A 19264-nucleotide genomic window follows, 5' to 3' on the forward strand; every position below is an offset into this window, starting at 1 on the left:
TTAGGAATGTTGCAAGTGAAGAAAATACATTTTAGAGCGGAGAGTGTGTTGTTGCTGAAAAGTCATTTAGTTACTACAATACTGCTTGCAAGGAGGGAGCGGGCCTTCAGGCCAGATGGCAGGCAGGTACCTGAGAGGATTACATGGTGTGCAGCTCTGTGCTGCAGAGGAAGAGATCAGTTTACGGTGCTGGGACCAGACCCCTGTGGCAGCGGGTTTCAGAGTGTTGATATACAGGGTCAACAAGCTTAGTCTTTTGAGCTGGCTGACCTGTTTTACTGAAGAAATAAGCTGAAACACAATGGTCTTTGAATTGAAATCTGAGTTCCAACAGAAAAATGCAAGCTCCTTACCATGGCTGCAGCAGCAACAGCATTTGGTGCTGGTGCTGGGAAGTGTTTTAGTCTCCAGGGCTTGGAATCTAAATCTTTCTACCAGATTGAAAGTCTCATAGTTGTTTGTTTCTTGTTTGTTTGTTTTTGTTTTTTTTTAAATAAAACATACAAAGCCACACGTCCTTCCCATTTAGTTATGTTGGACAATGAATCACATTAATTTGAAAAAAGACTGTATAACTTGTGTTTTATAAATGGAGACTTTTATTCTCTTTCTGTGTGTTTTAAACTTGTCATTACCATGCCACAAACTTCTTAACCTGAAAACAAAGGAAATATTTTGCACCTGGATATAAAATGCCACATGTCTTGATAATCTCCCAGTGTGCCACTGTCTTACCAAAAGGCCAGTTCTACTCTGTTGAGTTAACATTTTCTAACTGCAAAACAAGTGGACTTGTCAACAGATACTGCTTCGAATGACTGGATTTAAAAAATCCTGAAGAGATTTGTCATTTTGATGTTCCTGACTGTATGATATGTAGCTATATGAAGGTTCTTTTTATCATTTGAAATGGTTTTGTTTAGTCAGGTTCTTGCTAAAATAAAGTGCATTTCCATGTGAATTTATGGGGGTTTGCAGCCCCAAACTGTGACTGCCTTGCTCGATTTTGGATTTGCTATTGATTCCTTTTATTGGCTTTTGGCAAGTTGCTGAGGGCATATGTTTTGCACTTTGCTGTCTGATTTGTAAGATTCTGCTGACATCCAGGAAAGTGCCACAAAAACCTGTTGCTCATAGCCAAGCTTATGTGTTTTATGGCAATCCACTGAGCTCAAGTTTCTTGACAACAAGTCTTATTTATGGAGTAACAAACGCAGGCAGTGTTTTGTGGAACCATACTGCTCTCTTTCTGGGAGTAACTTTTGGCATTTCTATGCAAAAGAACAAACATTATTTTAAACATCTCGTATTTTATGTGTGGTGGAGAAAGTGCTCTTCTTGCTACTGCTGATAGACGCCATTTATTGAGCACATGCCATATGCCGAGTAATACACGTTGGCTTATCACCACAAAATTGCAAAGGAGATGCTATTGTCTCCATTACAAAGACAAAGAAACTTATGCTTAGAGAAGATAAGCAAATTTCCCAGATTTTTAGATGGAGAAGCTAGGATTTTAATTCGTCGTCTCTGAAGTTTATGTTTTTCTCAAAAGAGATTGAAGATACAAATATTGCCCTTAAGTTTTGAATAAAGAAAATTCTATTTTGTAATTTTCATTCTATTATATTACTGTTACTAAGTTTATACCATTTTGAGTGTGGTTAGTGCCATGGAGATGCAGCAATGACTAAGATATCATTCCTGTTCTTTAATGACTCATAGACCAGAGCAGTGGTTGTCAACTGGGAGTGATTTTGCCCCTCCAGGGAACAAACATTTCCCAAGGTCTGATGCCATTTTTGATTGCCAGTTTGGCTGAGTGAGTGTGTGTGGAGCCTACTGGCATTTATTGGGTAGAGGTTAGAGATGTTGCTAGGCACCCTGCAATGCACAAACAGTACACACAACAAAGAATTATCTAGTCTAAAATGTCCATTATAGTAAGTTGGAAACACCTTGGTCTAGGAAAAGAGTCAAGACACCAAAAACGTAGTGGGATTTATGGTGTACCTTTAATGATGGTGTGGTAGATTGTATTCTCTGTTCAAAATACTTGCTGATATGTTTTGGAGGTCCACGAATTAGACCTCCTACTCCATTAATGCCAGGCTTGGTCATTTGTTTTGCTTGGCCATTTGTTTTATTTACAATGAAATGTATGTAGAAGTTCAAAGAGCCATTGTATAGTTTTGCCATCAATTTTTTCTCTCTGTCACAGGACCATCAGATTCCAGGCAGGGGCTCCTTCCTCTGGGACCTGAAATGAAGACAACATGGAGTAGAGAACTAGTATCATAACTAAGAAACAAATGTTTGCTGAAATCCACTGACATTTTGAAATGATTATTACTGCATAACTTAGTCCATGCTGACTAACTGGTGTGGTTGTTATTTCAACAGCTGAGGATGAGGTAGAATTGTAGTAGGAGGAAAGATTGGAGCCAGTGTATACTAGGTTAGATTTTAATTTTATGTGTGGAAAGTTTCGCAGGAGTGAGAAAGGAAATTACTACTGAGAGCGAGGGAAAGGGACAGAAACAGAAGGCAGGGGAACAGGGAAACCAGTTAAACTATGATAATGGAGTCCCAGTGAGGGAAATGAGAACCTGTATATGGGCAGGGCCCATATAAGTGAAAACTTGGAGACTTATGCAAGAAAAAATTACTGGCCATGAAAATTTACTTGATGTAGACAATGATAATTGACTCAAGGATGACATTAAGATTTTGAAAGTGATTATCTTGGAAGATGATGTCACACAACAACATATTTTGGAATGGATATGGCACATTCCTTCTAGAGCCACTGAGCTTGAGATACACATGGGCCATGTAGAGAGAGATATTCAAAAACAATTGGCTGTGAGGGCCTGGAAAATGGGAGTTTGGGCTTGATTTACATATTTGGGCATTATCTGCATATGAGTACAATTTGGACAATATTATCTAGGGAGAGTGATAGGAAAGGAAAGAGAAGGAAAAAGAAAAGGAAGTCAGAGTTTGGGCAAAGAATGAACCTGATAATAGGAATGTCAGGCATTTCCAGTGGAGTGGCCCTGGCTGCCTGGTAAGAAGCAGAGGTAATCGTGAGTGTAAGGAGGCAAATTAATGCCTACTCCTTGGTTAACTGCAAATAAGTGCTTAAATCCCATTGATATTACTCTAAAGCAGTTAAACCTTGGTTAAGAAAAAAGTAGTGCACAATTATAGGGTCAGGAATTTATGAACACTCATTATGAGAGTATAAGTTCAAAGTTTTCCTCAACACAAAATGAACACCAGAATAACAGTAGCAATTATTTGGAGGTAAAAAAAACTTTAACTTATGCTTCAAAGTTAATACTTTTGAACTGTATTTTTATGTCTTTGCTGCACCTATTAGTTTGAAATGAGTTTACTACATTCTTTGCTTATTTATTAGTTATGCTTTTAAATAAAAATATGTTCTTGATTAGATCATGACCTATTAATCTTTCTTTCTCATTTCCATACTTCAGGGACATCTACCCAGATGATGTTTACAATCATACTGAAGGGCTGAGCTTCCTGTCCATTTCCTCCCCTACTCTTCCAGCTTCACAGAAAACATGCCCGTGACTTTTGAAGTTTTGTCAAGGGCTGTTCCATGGGTGAAAAAGATCGGTGAAATGCTGTATCCCCTAAGAATAAGTCAGAACACCACCCATTTTTCCTCCCCTGTCTTCACACTTTAGTATGTTAGGCTCCTGGGACATTTTGTTAGAGAAATGTTCACTTAGCAGATCACCATCAACTGGCTAGTGGCTGCAGGAATTATAGAGGCAATGCTTAAGAGAAGTCACAGGTATACATGAGATTACCCAGGAAGAGACAGCATTAAGCATGCTAGTGTAAAATGTCACTCATCTGTGTGAATATAACTTGCCCCTCTTCTAAAAGCAGTACTAACGTGAATGATTTCATCTGGAATTTAATTTTCTTCCATTTCCCTGCCTAATCAATCTGTCAGTTTGCATTCACCTTAAGATCTTAAGGCTTTTCTCAAACTTAAGAGTTTAGGACATAGTCTTCTTCTAGGCATTTATCAAATGATTAAATAAGGCCAATTATTTGGAGATCTAGCTGTTTACACCAGAGAAGGCTGATTCTCTAATCTTTTATTTCCTCTGTCTAAACTGCCTTATCATCATCAGTAAAGCATCTTCTGATTGCACAGTGAATTGGAATGTTGGAGTTTAATTGTGGAGACTCATGTGTCCAGGTCCTAGATAACAACTCTCTACCTTACCTCCTTTGTTAGGAGCCCAGCATCCTCATGTGCCTCAGGCTCCTTCCCTATAGTGGCATCCCACATTTTGCTTCAGGTTCCTGACCTTTTGTTTCCATCTCTTTGAAAGTTTTGTATTCATTGTCACATAGTCACATGGCAATTCATTTACATTTGTGGCAGACTGTTAATTTGATGAGCTAATCGCTGGAATATATTACTGAGAGTGGCCATCTTAATGAGCTTCTTTTTTGGTTGTGCTTTTTCTGTTAATGGAGGTCATTTGGAGACATAAAAACTTAACCCAAATAATTGTCATTAACAGTGCCATGTTTAGGAAAGTGGAGGAAATATTTCTGAGATGCCTGTAGGCCTCCTTTTAATTACACCACATTAGTGATAAGCTCTTTTGCTGCTCCATGATGTATGTGTGAACAATGAAAACTAAATTCCGTTTTGATGTGGGTTGAGCAGAGATAAGGCCATGACCCGTTATTAATATTGTGGCATTTTAATTAATAACTAGGGCTAATCAGATGATTTAGTTTTAGGCAGTTTTCTAGATTCAAACTCTTCTATCATAATTGATATTACAAAAACCTTCTGAAGAAACTGCATTATTCACAAGACTCAGCTAAGACAGCCAAGGAGCCCCCTCAGAGTAGGTCCTGTGAGGAGGGCAGAGTCTCTAATCTTGTTTTCTTACTAGCGATCATCATTGCTTCTCTACACTGGTGACATAGTCAAAATGATATGGCAAGTCATCCTATGAGTGGTGGTGGAGTGGTGGACCACTCTAATGCTTAGAATGAAACTAGAGAAAGTGAGGATAGGAAGATGAGGATAAGGAAAACGAAGGTGCTATGGGTTCTAACTTCACAGCTTTTTTTTTTTTTTACATTCACTCTATTTGTTATAACTACATAAATACTAACACTTCAAATACTAAAGTATATCTAGTGGTATTCCTTATGTATCTTCCCTTTCCTAGGTTGTACACACGTTATGGGTCACTTCTGTGGTGGCTGGTATAGACTAGACAAGGATTCTGTGCCAAAGGCTCTGCATGGAGGTTTTAGGTCATCAGGCTAGCTGGATAAGGAAGCCATTTTCCTGTGATACTGACAGCATTACAATGGAGAGAATTAGTATCTCAGTTTAAGAATGAATCAGAGCCAAGTGCCACATCTAAGAAAAATCAAAGCAATCAGAAAAGATCTTTCTCAGACTCACCAACCCATCTAACCGAAGACAGCATCTCTAGTGTCATCGCTTGCCTTCCCACTTGCTTCCACGGATGAACTTCTGTGTCCTCACTATGACCGATCTCTCCACTTTTTCACTATATCACATCAACTCTTATCTACCAAAAAATCACTCCAGCAATTTTTTTTTGTCTTTCCTACATTATCATGTTTTACTCTCTACTGATTCTTAGCTGCAATCATACATTCTATTATTACTCCCATCTTAAAAAAAAATCTTCCCTTGACCCCACTTCTACCAGTGATTGTGCATTGGTAGCAACATTTTAAAATTCCTTTTTTTCGATTCCTTTTCCAGTCCCCTCTAATTTGACTCTGTCTCTGACCATTCCACTGGACTGCTCTCATCAAACACACTAATGACTTTCATAGTGCTAAAGCCAATGGTCAATTCTCTGTGGTCATCTGACCTGACCTAACAGCAGCAGTTGACACTGTTCATCACACCCTTCTCTATGAAATGCTTTCTTCACTTGGTCTCTATGGCACTACAGTATCTTAGTGTTTTTTTTCTTTATACATGTTAGACTCTCCTTTTCTGCTTTGTTGCATCTTTCTATTTTCCCTGACTTCCTATTGTCAGAGCCTCAGAGTTCAACCTTGATCTTCTTTACTTTCCCACCGACTACACTTACTTTTTTGATGCTATAATTCAGTCTCATGGCTTAAAATGTCACCTACATTCAAAGACTTCCACATTTATATCTGTAGTCTAGATCTCATATAATAAACTCTCTCCTTGACATTTCCATGTGAAGGTCTAATAGACATCTCTAACTTTATATATCCCAAACTGAACTTTTGATCTTATTCCCCAAAGGTGTTCTGTTTGCACACTCACCTATTTCATTTGATGGCAGCTTCATCCTTCAAGCTGCTCAGGTTGAAAAACCTCGGTTAGTCTCACATCTAAATATTCAGGAAGTCTCGTTTGCTTTACCTTTCTACCTCCTACACTGCTACTATGCTGATGTGAGTGGCATTGCTGCTCACTTGGATCAATGCCATTGGCTTCTAACTGTCATCTTGGCTCCCATCTTGCTCCTCTAGAATCTATCCTTCACAACGAAGCTAGATTGATTTTTTTTTAGAAATGTGAGTCAGATCACGTTGCTTCTCTAATGGATGAGAGGAGCAAAACCCACCAATGGATTCCCACCTTAATTAAAGTAAAAGCTGAAGTTCTTACCTGGCACCATTATCTCTCTGAGTTGATTTCCTGATAACCTTTCTTCTTACTCAATTTTAGTCACACAGTGCTTAGGACTTTTGCACTAAAATGCTTTGCTCCCATGTAGCTGTGCGAGTAACTCCTTCACCTCCTTCAAGACTTAATTCAAATGTCACCTTCTCAATGAGGCCTGCCCTGACAAAACCACCTAAAATTGCAAATGCTTCCACCTTATTCCTAGTGCCCTTGAACCCCTTTGCAGTATTCTATTCATTCCTTTCTTCTACAGCATTTATCAACCTTTAACATACCATGAAATATATACATTTATAATGTCTGTTTATTGTCTGTCACTTTCTTCTAAAATGTGAGCCTCATGATACCAGAGATTTTTGTTTGTTCTGTTCACTGATTCTCAAATGCCTAGAAAATTTGTCTGGAATGCAGGTGATCCATAAGTATGTGTGAATTGAATCAATGAGTAAATAATGTCCCTTACCAGGGAGAAAAGTATCATAAGGTCAGAAGCTGGGAAGATCGGGAGGTGGAGAAGGGGAAAAGCAACAAATAATTCAAGATGGGGACTGTTAACAAGCTTAAAATGTCAGAACTTTGTATTAAGTAGTGGTGCTGAGCGAATAGCTACAATTTACCATATAGCATAGAAATTCTAGTTTCTTCACTATTCTACATATGATGTGGCATCCTTCATCTCCACGACCTGATTTTCACCTTTGCTCAAAATTGAACATGATATGCCAGATGCAGTCAAACCAGTGGTTCATTATTATTCTTTTGTCCGAATCTACATGTCCAGGAATGTAGTGAAAGAGATTATTAACTTCCTAGGGTTAAATGACACATGACTTATATTGAGCCTTCTGTCAGCCAAACTAAAAGTAACTTTTGTTTATTTTTTCACACAAACCATACTTAAACAAAATCTGCTCAATGCTACTATTTTAACCTGTGTATGACTTTTTCATTTTTTTCCTATTAAATTATAGCTTTTCAGTGAAGATCCATTCTTCCAATCTGTTAAGATCACGGTTCAGCATTTTAGTAAGACTTCATGACTTTTCATTGTCTGGAAATCTGAGAATTTAAAAAATATATTTAAGATATTCACAAAATAATTTCCTGGACAGGGCCCAGGACAACACCTGTGCAAAACTACCACAAATTTTTCTTCCCACAATAACAGGATCTATTTAAACCAGCTATTTCTTAATCTTGCCCACAAAATTGTTACTGAATAATATTTCAAATGCTTTGCTGAAATCAAAGTATACTATGTCTATGGGATAAAGAGAAAATGAAGCCAGTCTGGCATGGTTCTATTAGACAGCCCACGGGCCCTTTGTATGAGCTCGGAAACCATGTTTTATTAATTCTGTGTTGAGATTGGGCTTATTATCTGCAATTTGAAGATTTGATCTTTTCTATCACAGTGACAACTTACCTCTGTTTATTTTGTGACTTATATTTGGAAGAAATCATTCATATACTCCTTCTGGATGGGTGGTCCTTGCCATTTAAAAATGTGAAAAAAATTACATATTATTTTCCATAAATGCATATATAAAATCTTATTATGTAGTTTTTAGTGTCACCTTTCTTTTCCTGTTTGGTTTGGCTATTTTTCCTCTCCATCCCTCTTTCTCCACTCATATTGACCATCCACTCCTCCTCCAGGTATTCCACGTTAACACCTTGTATACGTATTTCCATATACCACTCATATGTAATTGTAGGTGATCCTCTTTTTTTTTTTTTTTTTGAGTCAGTCTTGCTCTGTTGCCCACACTGGAGTGCAGTGGCGCGATCTTGGCTCACTGCAACCTCTGCCTCCTGGATTCAAGGAATTCTTCTGCCTCAGGCTCCTGAGTAGCTGGGACTACAGGTACATGCCACCATGCCCGGCTAATTTTTGTATTTTCAGTAGAGATGGGGTTTCACCATGTTGGCCAGGATGGTCTCGATCTCCTGACTTCGTGATCCACCTGCCTCGGCTCCCAAAGTGTGGGGATTACAGGCATGAGCCAATGTGCCCGGCCTGTAGGTGATCCTCTTTAAGAATTCCTAGCTAGCTTACTTCAGAGAATCAGTTTATTCTTCCCTGAGGCATGGTATTACCCATAAAACTGTCCTTATTTCAGAGAATCAGTTTATTCTTCCCTGAGACATGGTATTACCCACGAAACTGTCCTTGAAACAACCTTTATACTTTGAGGCTCCACCTAAAAGTTATCAAGTAATTCACTTTTCTGTTTGTTCGATGAGATTTCTTGAACTCATCCAATGTAGTAGGCACTGTGCTGGATTGTATAGTGATTCTAAGCCTTGACAAAGTTCTGAGTTTAATTCACCTCTCTACATTTGCTCTTGCCTCTAGAAAAAAAAAAAATCTCTTTTACTTAGAAGGTTTCTATTATGAGCTTAATGTTTGTGTCCCCCCAAGTTAATAGGTTGAAGCCTTAACCCCCAGTGTGGCTGTGTTTGAAGATGAAATCTCTGAAGAAGTAACTGAGTTGAACGATGTCATAAGGGTAGGGTCTGGATCTGATAGGGTTAGCGTCCTTATAAGAAGAGACACCAGAGAGCTCTCTCTTTCTCTCTCTCTGGTGCTCACAGAGGAAAGGTCATGTGAGGACAGAAGGAGAATGTGTCATCTACAAACCAGGAAGAGAGCCCCACCAGAATTCGACTATGCTGGCACCTTGATCTTGGACTTTCAGCCTTCAGAGCTATGGGAAAATCCACGTCTGTTGTTTAGGCCACAAGTCTGTGGTATTTTGTTATGACAGCCCAAGCAGATGAATGCAGATCCCCTATGGGCTTAACCCCATGTTTCATTGTCTATGGCTGTGTGCCAAACTACTTCAAAACTTACTGGCTTAAAACAACAATGGTTTATTATTTCTCATAATTCTCTGGGTTGAGTGAGGATCAGCAAGGCAGTTCTTCTGTTGATCCTATCTAGGGTCTTCCTCAGCTGAGAAAAATGTCTAAGATGATCTCCTCCTTCAGTCCAAGAGGAGATCTCTTAAGAACAGTGCTAGGAAGTCTAGAATGTCACATCAGGCACAATCTCCATGCCCAAGTAGGTCTCGAGGCCAGCCCACATTCAAGGGGAGGGGAAATATGCCACAACTCTTGGGGGGAGTAGTAACATGCTGGTACCAGGAGAAGAGAGACTGTCTGGGGCCATTGAGATAGTTTGAATATATGTCCCCACCAAATCTCATGTTGAATTGTAATCCCCAATGTTGGAATGGGGCCTGGTGGGAGGTGTTTAGGTCATGGAGACAGACCCCTCATGGCTTGCTGCTGTCCTTGTGGAATTAAGTTCTCCCTGGTCCTTTAAAACTGTGTGGCACCCCCCGCCTCCCTTGCTCTTGTTTTTGCCATGTAACATGCCTGCTTCTACTTTACCTTCCACCATGAGTAAAAGCTACTTGAGCAAATGCCAGTGTCATGTTTCCTGTACAGCCTGCAAAACAGTGAGCCAATCCAAATTTCTTTTCTTTATAAATTACTCAGTCTTAGGTATTTATTTATAGCAATGCAAGAGTGACTGAACACAGCCATCTTTGAAGACTATGTGCCACACTTTTTGTCATCTCTTCCTTCTACAAAATTCCCTGTTCATTTTGTCATGCAGGATGTCCTTTTTCTCGACTTTGCCACCCTAGCCCAATTTGTGTTTAACGCCAGATGTCTGAAAGATTCTCTCAAATCAACTTCCTTTTCTTGTTTTCATTGCAGTCAAGAATTTGGCCTTATATCAATTCTTCTTGACTACTTCAATCACTTCTCATCCAGTATCCCTTTCTCTAGACTCCCCTTCCAACCCATTACATATATTGCTGTTAGATTAATCTCTATAAAACAAAATGAAGACAGGCTGACACCTTTCCTAACAACCTCAATAGCTCCCCATTGTCTACTCAGTTATCACTAACTGATATTCAAACCAAGTATCATATGGTTTGCATCTATATTTTCCTGATTGTACTACATACAATGTGTTTTTCCTGTCTCATGAAACGTTTCTTTTTTCTCTATTTCCCAACTTCTCTATCACAGTCATATGCCTTTATGAAAACCCATCTTCCAGCTTTTCTGTGGAGCTTTTTCTGACAGCCCCAGCTGGAGATGATCTCTTCCTCTTATACATTCCAAGCAGTATTTGTTTCTTGTTTTTCACTGAAGTACTACTACACAAAATATTTGTTTCTAACTCTTCCTATATTCATTCTGTTCTGCCTTACATAATAGTTGGCTATCTTTATTGGAATCATTCCCCTCTACAAGAAAAAGAGTTCTTTGAGGTCAAAGCCTCATTCAAATCAGGTTCCATGTCACCTTCAGTGCTTGACATAGTATCTGGTCCAAAATATTTGCTTAACGCATTCTTGATCTATTGAATTGGATGGAATGTATAAGAATTATAGCACCATCTATTTCTAGAAGTCAAACTTAGAAATCTTCACTTTTTGGGAATGGAGACAATTAGGAAGAGACCTGTGGGGGAGAAAGAGGGACCGCAGGGATTCTGAGTGCTCCCCACCCCCCTTTCACTGCACCCTTGCCACTTGTATCAGGCAATCCTTACTTCCAGTTCTTAGACCAAATGGAAACAGATCTTGCTGGCTGACAGCCACAGAGCTTACCATACTATAGAGATTTTGGGGGGTGAGGGGCAGGTGGCAAGAGCATATTCTGCAATGTACAGGGAAGATATCTTTATTTAATAACATGATTATAAATTATGATTATTAATTATCTGAGTATTGTTATCTATGTGACCTACTTTCTTTTAAGACCCCAAATATGTAGATTATGGCTATAATACTCAGCAGCATTAAATATTGCTGTAAGACACTGTTATGGGCTGAGTTGTGCCACCTCCTAACATCCTCTTACCTCAGAATGTGACTGTATTTGGAGACAGTAAATTAAAATGATCTTAATCTAATATGGCTTGTGTCCTTATAAGAAGAGGACATTGAGACTCACTTAGAGACACCAGGGATGTGTGCACACACAGGAATGACCACGGGAGAACACAGTGAGAAGGTGGCCACCTGCAAACCAAGGAGAGAAGCCTCAGGAGAAATCAAACCAGCCAACACCTCGATCTGGGACTTTTAGTTCCATACTTGTAGGAAAGTAAATGTGTGTTGTTTAAGTCAGTCTGTGGCATTTTGTTATAGCAGTCCTAGCAAACTTATACTGCAAAGAGATAAGCATTTTGTTGATGTGGTTTTTCTAACCCTCCCTTCTCTAATGTTCTGCAGGTACTGCAATGACCTTTTGGTCCCTTTGGTATTTAAAGAAGTTCCTCTGGTCTAATCTCAGGTATCCTGAGCACAGTATCATTTCTATGAATATTAAGTTTTGGCAAAATCACATGAAAAACACAATTCTCCTAAGCTAACTGAAAAGCTAGTCACAATGGGGCTACCATTGTAAAAAGCGCGTAGAGTGCAACATTTTGTCTATTTTAAAATTCAGTTATTTTCAAACCGTGCATAACCTTGCCTGGGACACACTCTGAAAGTACTTTCTATTTATGAAGATCATTGTTCTATTTACCTGAATTTTTCTTCCAAGTTCTGCCTGTGACATTTTTATTTCATTTATAAGGACAAAATAATGGTATACCAGGAGGTTGGTAGGAACAGACCCTAGAATGATTTTCAACTCTTAACCATGCTCAGATTTCAAGGCCAAGTGACGCAATGTAGCATGCAGAAATATTGAGTTAGGGCCCAAGGATCAGGCCATACAGAATTTAAAAAAAAGAAAAAGAATAAAATAAGAAAAAAAGGACACAGAGAGATGGGAAATGGCTGGAGTGACTCAGAACTTATTCCCTGTAGCCCAGACCTCCCTGAGTTTCCTTAGCTGAATTCCCATGGTTAGGGGTATGTGTGTGTGTGTGTGTGTGTGTGTGTGTGTGTGTGTGTGTGTAAGCCAGCTTCTAATCTGTTCCCTGCTTTACCATGGAAGCTTTTGTCCCACAGCTGGGGCTCATTTGGTTTGGATTTTCATCTATAAATTGCTGTCAGCAAGGATCTTTGGGAGCTAATTGGTGAAAGTGACCTAAAAAGGAACTCCAGAGGGAACCAGAAAGACTCAGGATTTTCATCCTTTTTCTCTTCCCCCAAGAATTTGTGTTACCCTTTGCCAAGGAACAACTAGCTTTGAAGCTTGAGTAATCTTTTTTATTTAAAAGGTAAAAACCACCTTAGATGACATGCCATCAAACAAAACCATGTTTCTTAATCCTGTAGCAGAGAGCAAGGAGTGGCTGGTGTCTGGTATTCAAAGTCCCATTTGGACACACTTCAAAGAAAGACTCCAGGCAGAACTGCTAAAAAGCTTTGCCAACACCAGGATATATACAGATTTCCAGTTGCTGCGGCCTGAGCTCAGTTCCTGCATCTGAGGAGGATCATAATTGCTGTCCTTTTCATCTTTTTTTTGCAGCCTATTAAATGGAGGCCACTTCACAGCAGGACACATAGGTTCACAATAATAATAGCAAAATCTGTAATGATTTGATTTCCCTTTGGAAAGCATCTTTGCAGTAATCCTGAAACTTACCAAAAATGCAGAAATTTAAGTTGAAATAAAGGAGTCTGGTAACAGCTCAGATGATGGAAAAGCAAATCTGGCATCTAAGACCTGGTTGTGAAATAGGTGTAGTAGGTGTGAATTTCAGTTCACAAACTAAGGCATGCAGACATATAACTTTTAATTTTTGTGTAACAACTATTTTTTATCTCCAAATCTCCATTTCATGAAAGAAGTGTTATTTCATCTCAGTCAATTCAGTGTCTTCAATGTCCTAATGATTCCTAAATAGCCTCTACCCAATTCTCTGAAATAGGAAGTTTCAAGGCCTCTATTACCCTGTTGGGACTTGGTCATTTGTCTCTATGGCTTGCTGTCCTGATGCGCCTTGTGCCTACCTCTAGCCCTGTTGGCTCTGGCTCTGTTGACTAATTGCATGTAGAGTCTGTGAGCACAAGAACTATCACATCATTTCACAGGGATGTGAGACTAACCATGTGTATCTCAACCAGCCATTCAGCCAGTACCTCCCCAATGGTTTTGCCAACTCCTTGAGGTTCTATAAGGAAGGAATGCTTCTTTATTTTTCAGAGATTTCGTACCTCTCTTGGACTTGGCCACATTTTAGGGGCATAACGAGTGCCCCCTCTAGACTCACTCTCATTGTTTTGTCACCAACTCTCTTCTCTCTTTCCCTTCCTCCAGCCAGGGGGATATTTTGTACATCTGAGTTGAGACAAAGGCATTGTGGGGAACTCTACCTTCCTTAGTCTCCTTGATTTGGGAAGCTCAACATTCCTTATATCCCTTGGTCTCAAACACTTGCTTATGTCAGGAGTGCTTTCTGCACCTAAAGACTTTGTCTTCGGAAATGTGATCTAGGAAAATTTTTTCTGTGCTTTGCTTTCTGCTCGGTTATAGTCTTCTCCTATGCCTAGGAGTATAGGCTTCCCAGGGATTGGGATGAAAGTGTGGGAGGTAAGAAGAAGAGGAGGGACAACTGAGGAGCTTTTAAGGAAAAAAATCTTATTTATTAACATTTCAGATACGATGGCACCTTAATAGCTGCTTGTTTTAGTCTTAGGACTGTGCTGGGACAATGCTCAGCAGCCATACCTCATCTTTCACTTGTAATTTAGAGACTTTCCTTATCTGTTCTCATGCCCATCCCAGTCGCTACCTCTGCCCTCCCCACAGCCCTTAAACTCTATTATCTTAAGCAGTTCTCTGGCTGGACAAACATTACCCAGGAAGCATCATGTTCTACAATTTCTCCTTCCTTCATGTATGGATTCCCATTCCTGAGGTACTTTCTAACCAACCAGGCAAAAGATTAGGGAAGGATCTCCCTGTTATTCACTCTTTTGGTGCTCTATTTTTCTTTCTTCACATGTCACAGCAGTGATTACTTAATTTTGCTACGATTTGCTAAATATTCATCTTTCCCATCATGAAAATAGGAACTATTCTTTCTTGTTTACTACTGTACCCATAGCACTTGGCATATAGTAGGTATGTGATAAATAGGTATTACGTAATGAATTAATAAATGATAAACTAGCTATTCACGTTGCAGGGAGTTCCTGCAACGTGAATAGTAGGAACTTACCACATGAGCTCCTACTGCTTCATGCACTTTCACATAAACCTTATCCATATCCTTACCCCAGTTTTCTGAAAGAAAGCTTCATTATCCCCATTTTGGAGCAAATATTCTGAGGGTCTAAGAGTTGGGGGAGATTGTATCTAAGGTTAGTCAGCTAATAAAGGGCAAATGTTTCATTGATTCACTATTTAACATGTGTTTTCCTTAGCATCTGCTTGTCTTTAAACATAATTTCATACCTTCTATGAGTGACTGATACCTCACTAGGTGATATTTACTTTTTCAAAAAGAATGGTGATTAAACCAAATGAGTCTCCAGTCAGGTTAGTGCCCAGTGGAAAGAACTTTAGGCAGATTATGGTGCCAGAGTTGGTTGGAAATCTTTCCCTACATTACTTAAAGTACAATATAAAGATGTTCTTGTGTTCTGCTCCCTTTTTCCATTTGTCCTAAACACCAGACCTGTTCCATTTCAAATACCGTATTCATTTCATTTTTTAGGGCCTTTGTTTCAGAGTATGAGTCTGCGATTGTGGCTCGAGTGTCTACTCTGTGAGAAACATTGAAAGCAAAGCAGAAAACTCCCCTCTCCCTCCAAAAAAGAACACATTCCTGTTTTTTCTATTACAGTGGTTTGTGTTATCAAATGTAAGAAACATATGACAAGATAAATAATTATGCAAGAAAAATATGATGGATTTTGTGACTTTAAAAGAATACACTGGGGCAGGATATGGTTGGTTGGGGGAGATTAACACAGACAGAGGACTGGAAAGCAATTTGAAGGAGAGGAGGTTTACACTGGGCTTCAAAAAGTATAAAATTTCTTTATACTTTGAAGCAGGCAGGCAGATTAAGAGGTGATTGCAGCAGTAATGGGCATTCCAAGAAAACCTAGCGGTTTATCCTGGCTCTAGATCTTCAATTTAGAGAACTTCCAAGAAGCACAGGCGGCCCTAGGGTCAGCTTACAAGTTGGAAACTAGCACATTCGGTTTGAGTTTCATTGAGGTTTGAATGTCTCAGGGCCAGCTTAGGTGTACCTCAAACAGAGCCAAAACTCTAGATCGGTTTCAGAGCTCTCCTGCTCTCCTGGATGTGTTTCTGACCACAAGACCAGTCTCTGGGTCACAGATGCTGAGATCGGGAAGCACTCCCCAACAGACCCCCCACCCACTGCAGATGGAGTTAGTAATGTTCTGGGTCCCAGGAACCTTGGGAACTCTTGCTTCTCCCCTGGTTGCCATCATGGCAGTGTTCACTTGGATTACAGGGCCGCCTTCCCTCCATGCTCTGGACTGCTTGAGATCAGGGATCTGTTTCATTCTAAGTGTTGCAAGCATCCACAGTCAGCATGTGATATTTTCCTAGCACCTAGCCTAAAAGGGACCCAAGTAATTGAATGGGAATAAAGAGACAACACTGCCAAACTCAACTTCCAGCTAGTCTTCATATAGGCAATGTATTTTTATGTAAGTTGTATACATCTCATCTAACTATCTGACTTAGATATTCTTATACAGCTATTTTTAATATACTGTAATTATAATACAGTATATATCATCTTACTATTTCATAGATGAAAGGAGACTGAGTGATTAAGTGACCACAGTTGCAGGCAAATACTATACTGTGTGTTCTTCTTTATACAGTTAGGTTCAACCTTATGCTTAGAAAGAGGGGTAAGTCCTGGAGAAGAATTTGATGGGACCCACAAAACTCACCCACCATTTACCGTAAAATCAGATATGCCCTTTTTTCTTTTGTGGAATTTCTCTGTTTGTTAAAGTGTCACCTTCAGAGGGTCCTTTTTAAGTTTCATTTGTTTCTTGACAGTGATTACTTGATAATAAAGCTCACATGAGGTGGCTCATTTATTTTTTCAATAACAATAATAAATAATTAGTGCTCTTTTGAGTGCTTTACATATTTTATTTTATTTTCTGTATTTATTTATTTGAGACAGGATCTCCCTCTGTTGCCCAGGCTGGAGTGTGGTGGTACAATCATAGCTCACTGCAGCCTAAAATTCCTGGGCTCAAGGGATCCTCCCACCTCAACTTCCCAAGTGACTGGGACCATAGGCACTTGATACCATGTCCAGCTAATATTTTATATTTTTTTGTAGAGATGGGGTCTTGCTTTGTTTCTCAAGCTGGTCTTGAATTCCTGTCCTCAAATGTTTCTCCCACCTCGGCCTCCCAAAATATTGGGATTACGGACATGAGCCACTATGCCCAGCCAACATACATTATTTTAACCTTCACAGCAACCTAATGAGATAGATTCTGCTTTGTCCTAATTTTATAGATGAGAAAACTGAGGCAAATGGAAATTAAGTAGTGTTACAAAGGTAACCCAGTTAAGTAAGTGACACAGCCAGTATTCCAAACCAGGGATCATTCAATGCCATTAAATATTCATTGAGGCCCTGTTCTGTGCCTGGTATTGCCATGTGGTGGGAGATAAAGCAATGTGCAAAGCAGACAAGGTTCTGTCTTCATGGAGCTTGCATCCTAGAAGTGGATGCCAGGCTGTATACCAAAAAGTAAATATTATCAATCAGACAAAGTAAAGGCCATAAAGGGAATAGCCAGGCTACCCTTCCCTTCAACTCTGACTAGGTCAAGGGAGGAGGGTGGCTATGAATGGCAGGGAAGGAGGTGACATTTGAACTGACACCCATGGAATGAGAAGGTGTCACCTGTCAAACGTGTTATAGCAAGGGAATGGAGAAGACCTTGTTGCTTGCCCTTGGAGCTTGGGAAAGAGGAAGGAGCAAGACTATGTATGTTTTTACAGGTAATGGTAAGAGTTAGAATTTATTCTAAGTGCAGTAGGAAGAGTTTTATTCAGACTAGTGAAGTGATCTGATTTATATTTTATAAATATCACTCTGTTGATAAGAATGATCTGTAGCTGGTGCAGATATGGGAGTAGGAGAGTGGTCAGGAGGCCATAGCATACATAGCCCTAGTCAGAGGTGATGGTGGCTGTGGATATGTGGAGGAGGGAGTAAGGGAGGAGTATTTTGGAGGTTAAGCCTACAACTTTTATTGGTGGATTAGAAGGGGAAAGTGAGAAACGAGAAAACTGGGATGTCTTGTACACTTTTGACTTTAGTTACTGGCAGAATGTGCGATTTTGATGAGGTGGAAAAGGACTGGGAGGAACCAGTATTGAAAAATGAGATGGAATTTGGCCGGGAGCGGTGGCTCAAGCTTGTAATCCCAGCACTTTGGGAGGCCGAGACGGGCAGATCACGAGATCAGGAGATCGAGACCATCCAGGCTAACCCGGTGAAACCCCGTCTCTACTAAAAAAATTACAAAAATACTAGCCGGGCGAGGTGGCTGGCGCCTGTAGTCCCAGCTACTCGGGAGGCTGAGGCAGGAGAATGGCGTGAACCCGGCAGGCGGAGCTTGCAGTGAGCTGAGATCCGGCCACTGCACTCTAGCCCAGGCGACAGAGCCAGACGCCGTCACAAAAAAAAAAAAAAAAAAAAAAAAAAAAAAAAAGTGGCATATTATGGAAGCAACTGTATATGGTATCAGGAATTATCTGTGTTACACAGAAGCCTAATGAGATTTAATAATATCACAATAGAACCTTTATGGTTTCAACATTTCTGCTCCAGAGGAGAATTCATTTAAAAAATATGCCTTGACACTGAAAATTCCTACTCTTATGAAAACAAATGGATTATAATTTTCACCAGTATCTCAGTACAGCAGTAATGTTAATCGGGCAGGACACACAGGAAGCAAGCTAAGTGCAGTTGGGAGATGGCAGATGGGTGTGAGCCACAAATGCACACCATTCCTGAAAGAAGTAGGGAACAACAAGGGCCGCATATTGGAGGTAAACACGGTCTCTTAACAATAATACTGCTTAAAATATTTCTATTAAAATCTGAACCTTGAGCAAATACAGAGACTATATTTAGCAACAGGGATATAAGAATGTACCCCTTCCCAGGCAGTCTGGTGTAGGACAGGAGTAGATGATGTGTGGAAGATTAGTAGGATGTGATAATACAGAAGTCATTCTCTTGGTCACACCTGACAAAGGGTTTTCATTGACTCTTGCTGATGAGGAACTGGAAATATACATCACAACCCCTGTTGTGCATCCTTTATGATCTGCTGACTGCATTTTTGCCTAAGTCAGTTGTATAATAAAATAAATATATATCTAATTCTAGTTTAGGTTCAATCCTTTAAGGCTCATCCATTTTTCCTTTTGTTACTCACTAAGTTCAAAATAAAGAGAACTTATAGATTTTATTAGAGCCCTCCTGGCAATTAGTGCAGTTAAGATTCTTGTTTTCAGGATGGTCAGAACTAGTTGGTAGAATCTCTCACATGATGCCAGGTTAATTCTTTCCTG

This window comes from Colobus angolensis, unplaced genomic scaffold, assembly GCF_000951035.1.
Source record: "Colobus angolensis palliatus isolate OR3802 unplaced genomic scaffold, Cang.pa_1.0 Scaffold217, whole genome shotgun sequence".
NCBI classification, from domain to species: Eukaryota; Metazoa; Chordata; class Mammalia; order Primates; family Cercopithecidae; genus Colobus; species Colobus angolensis.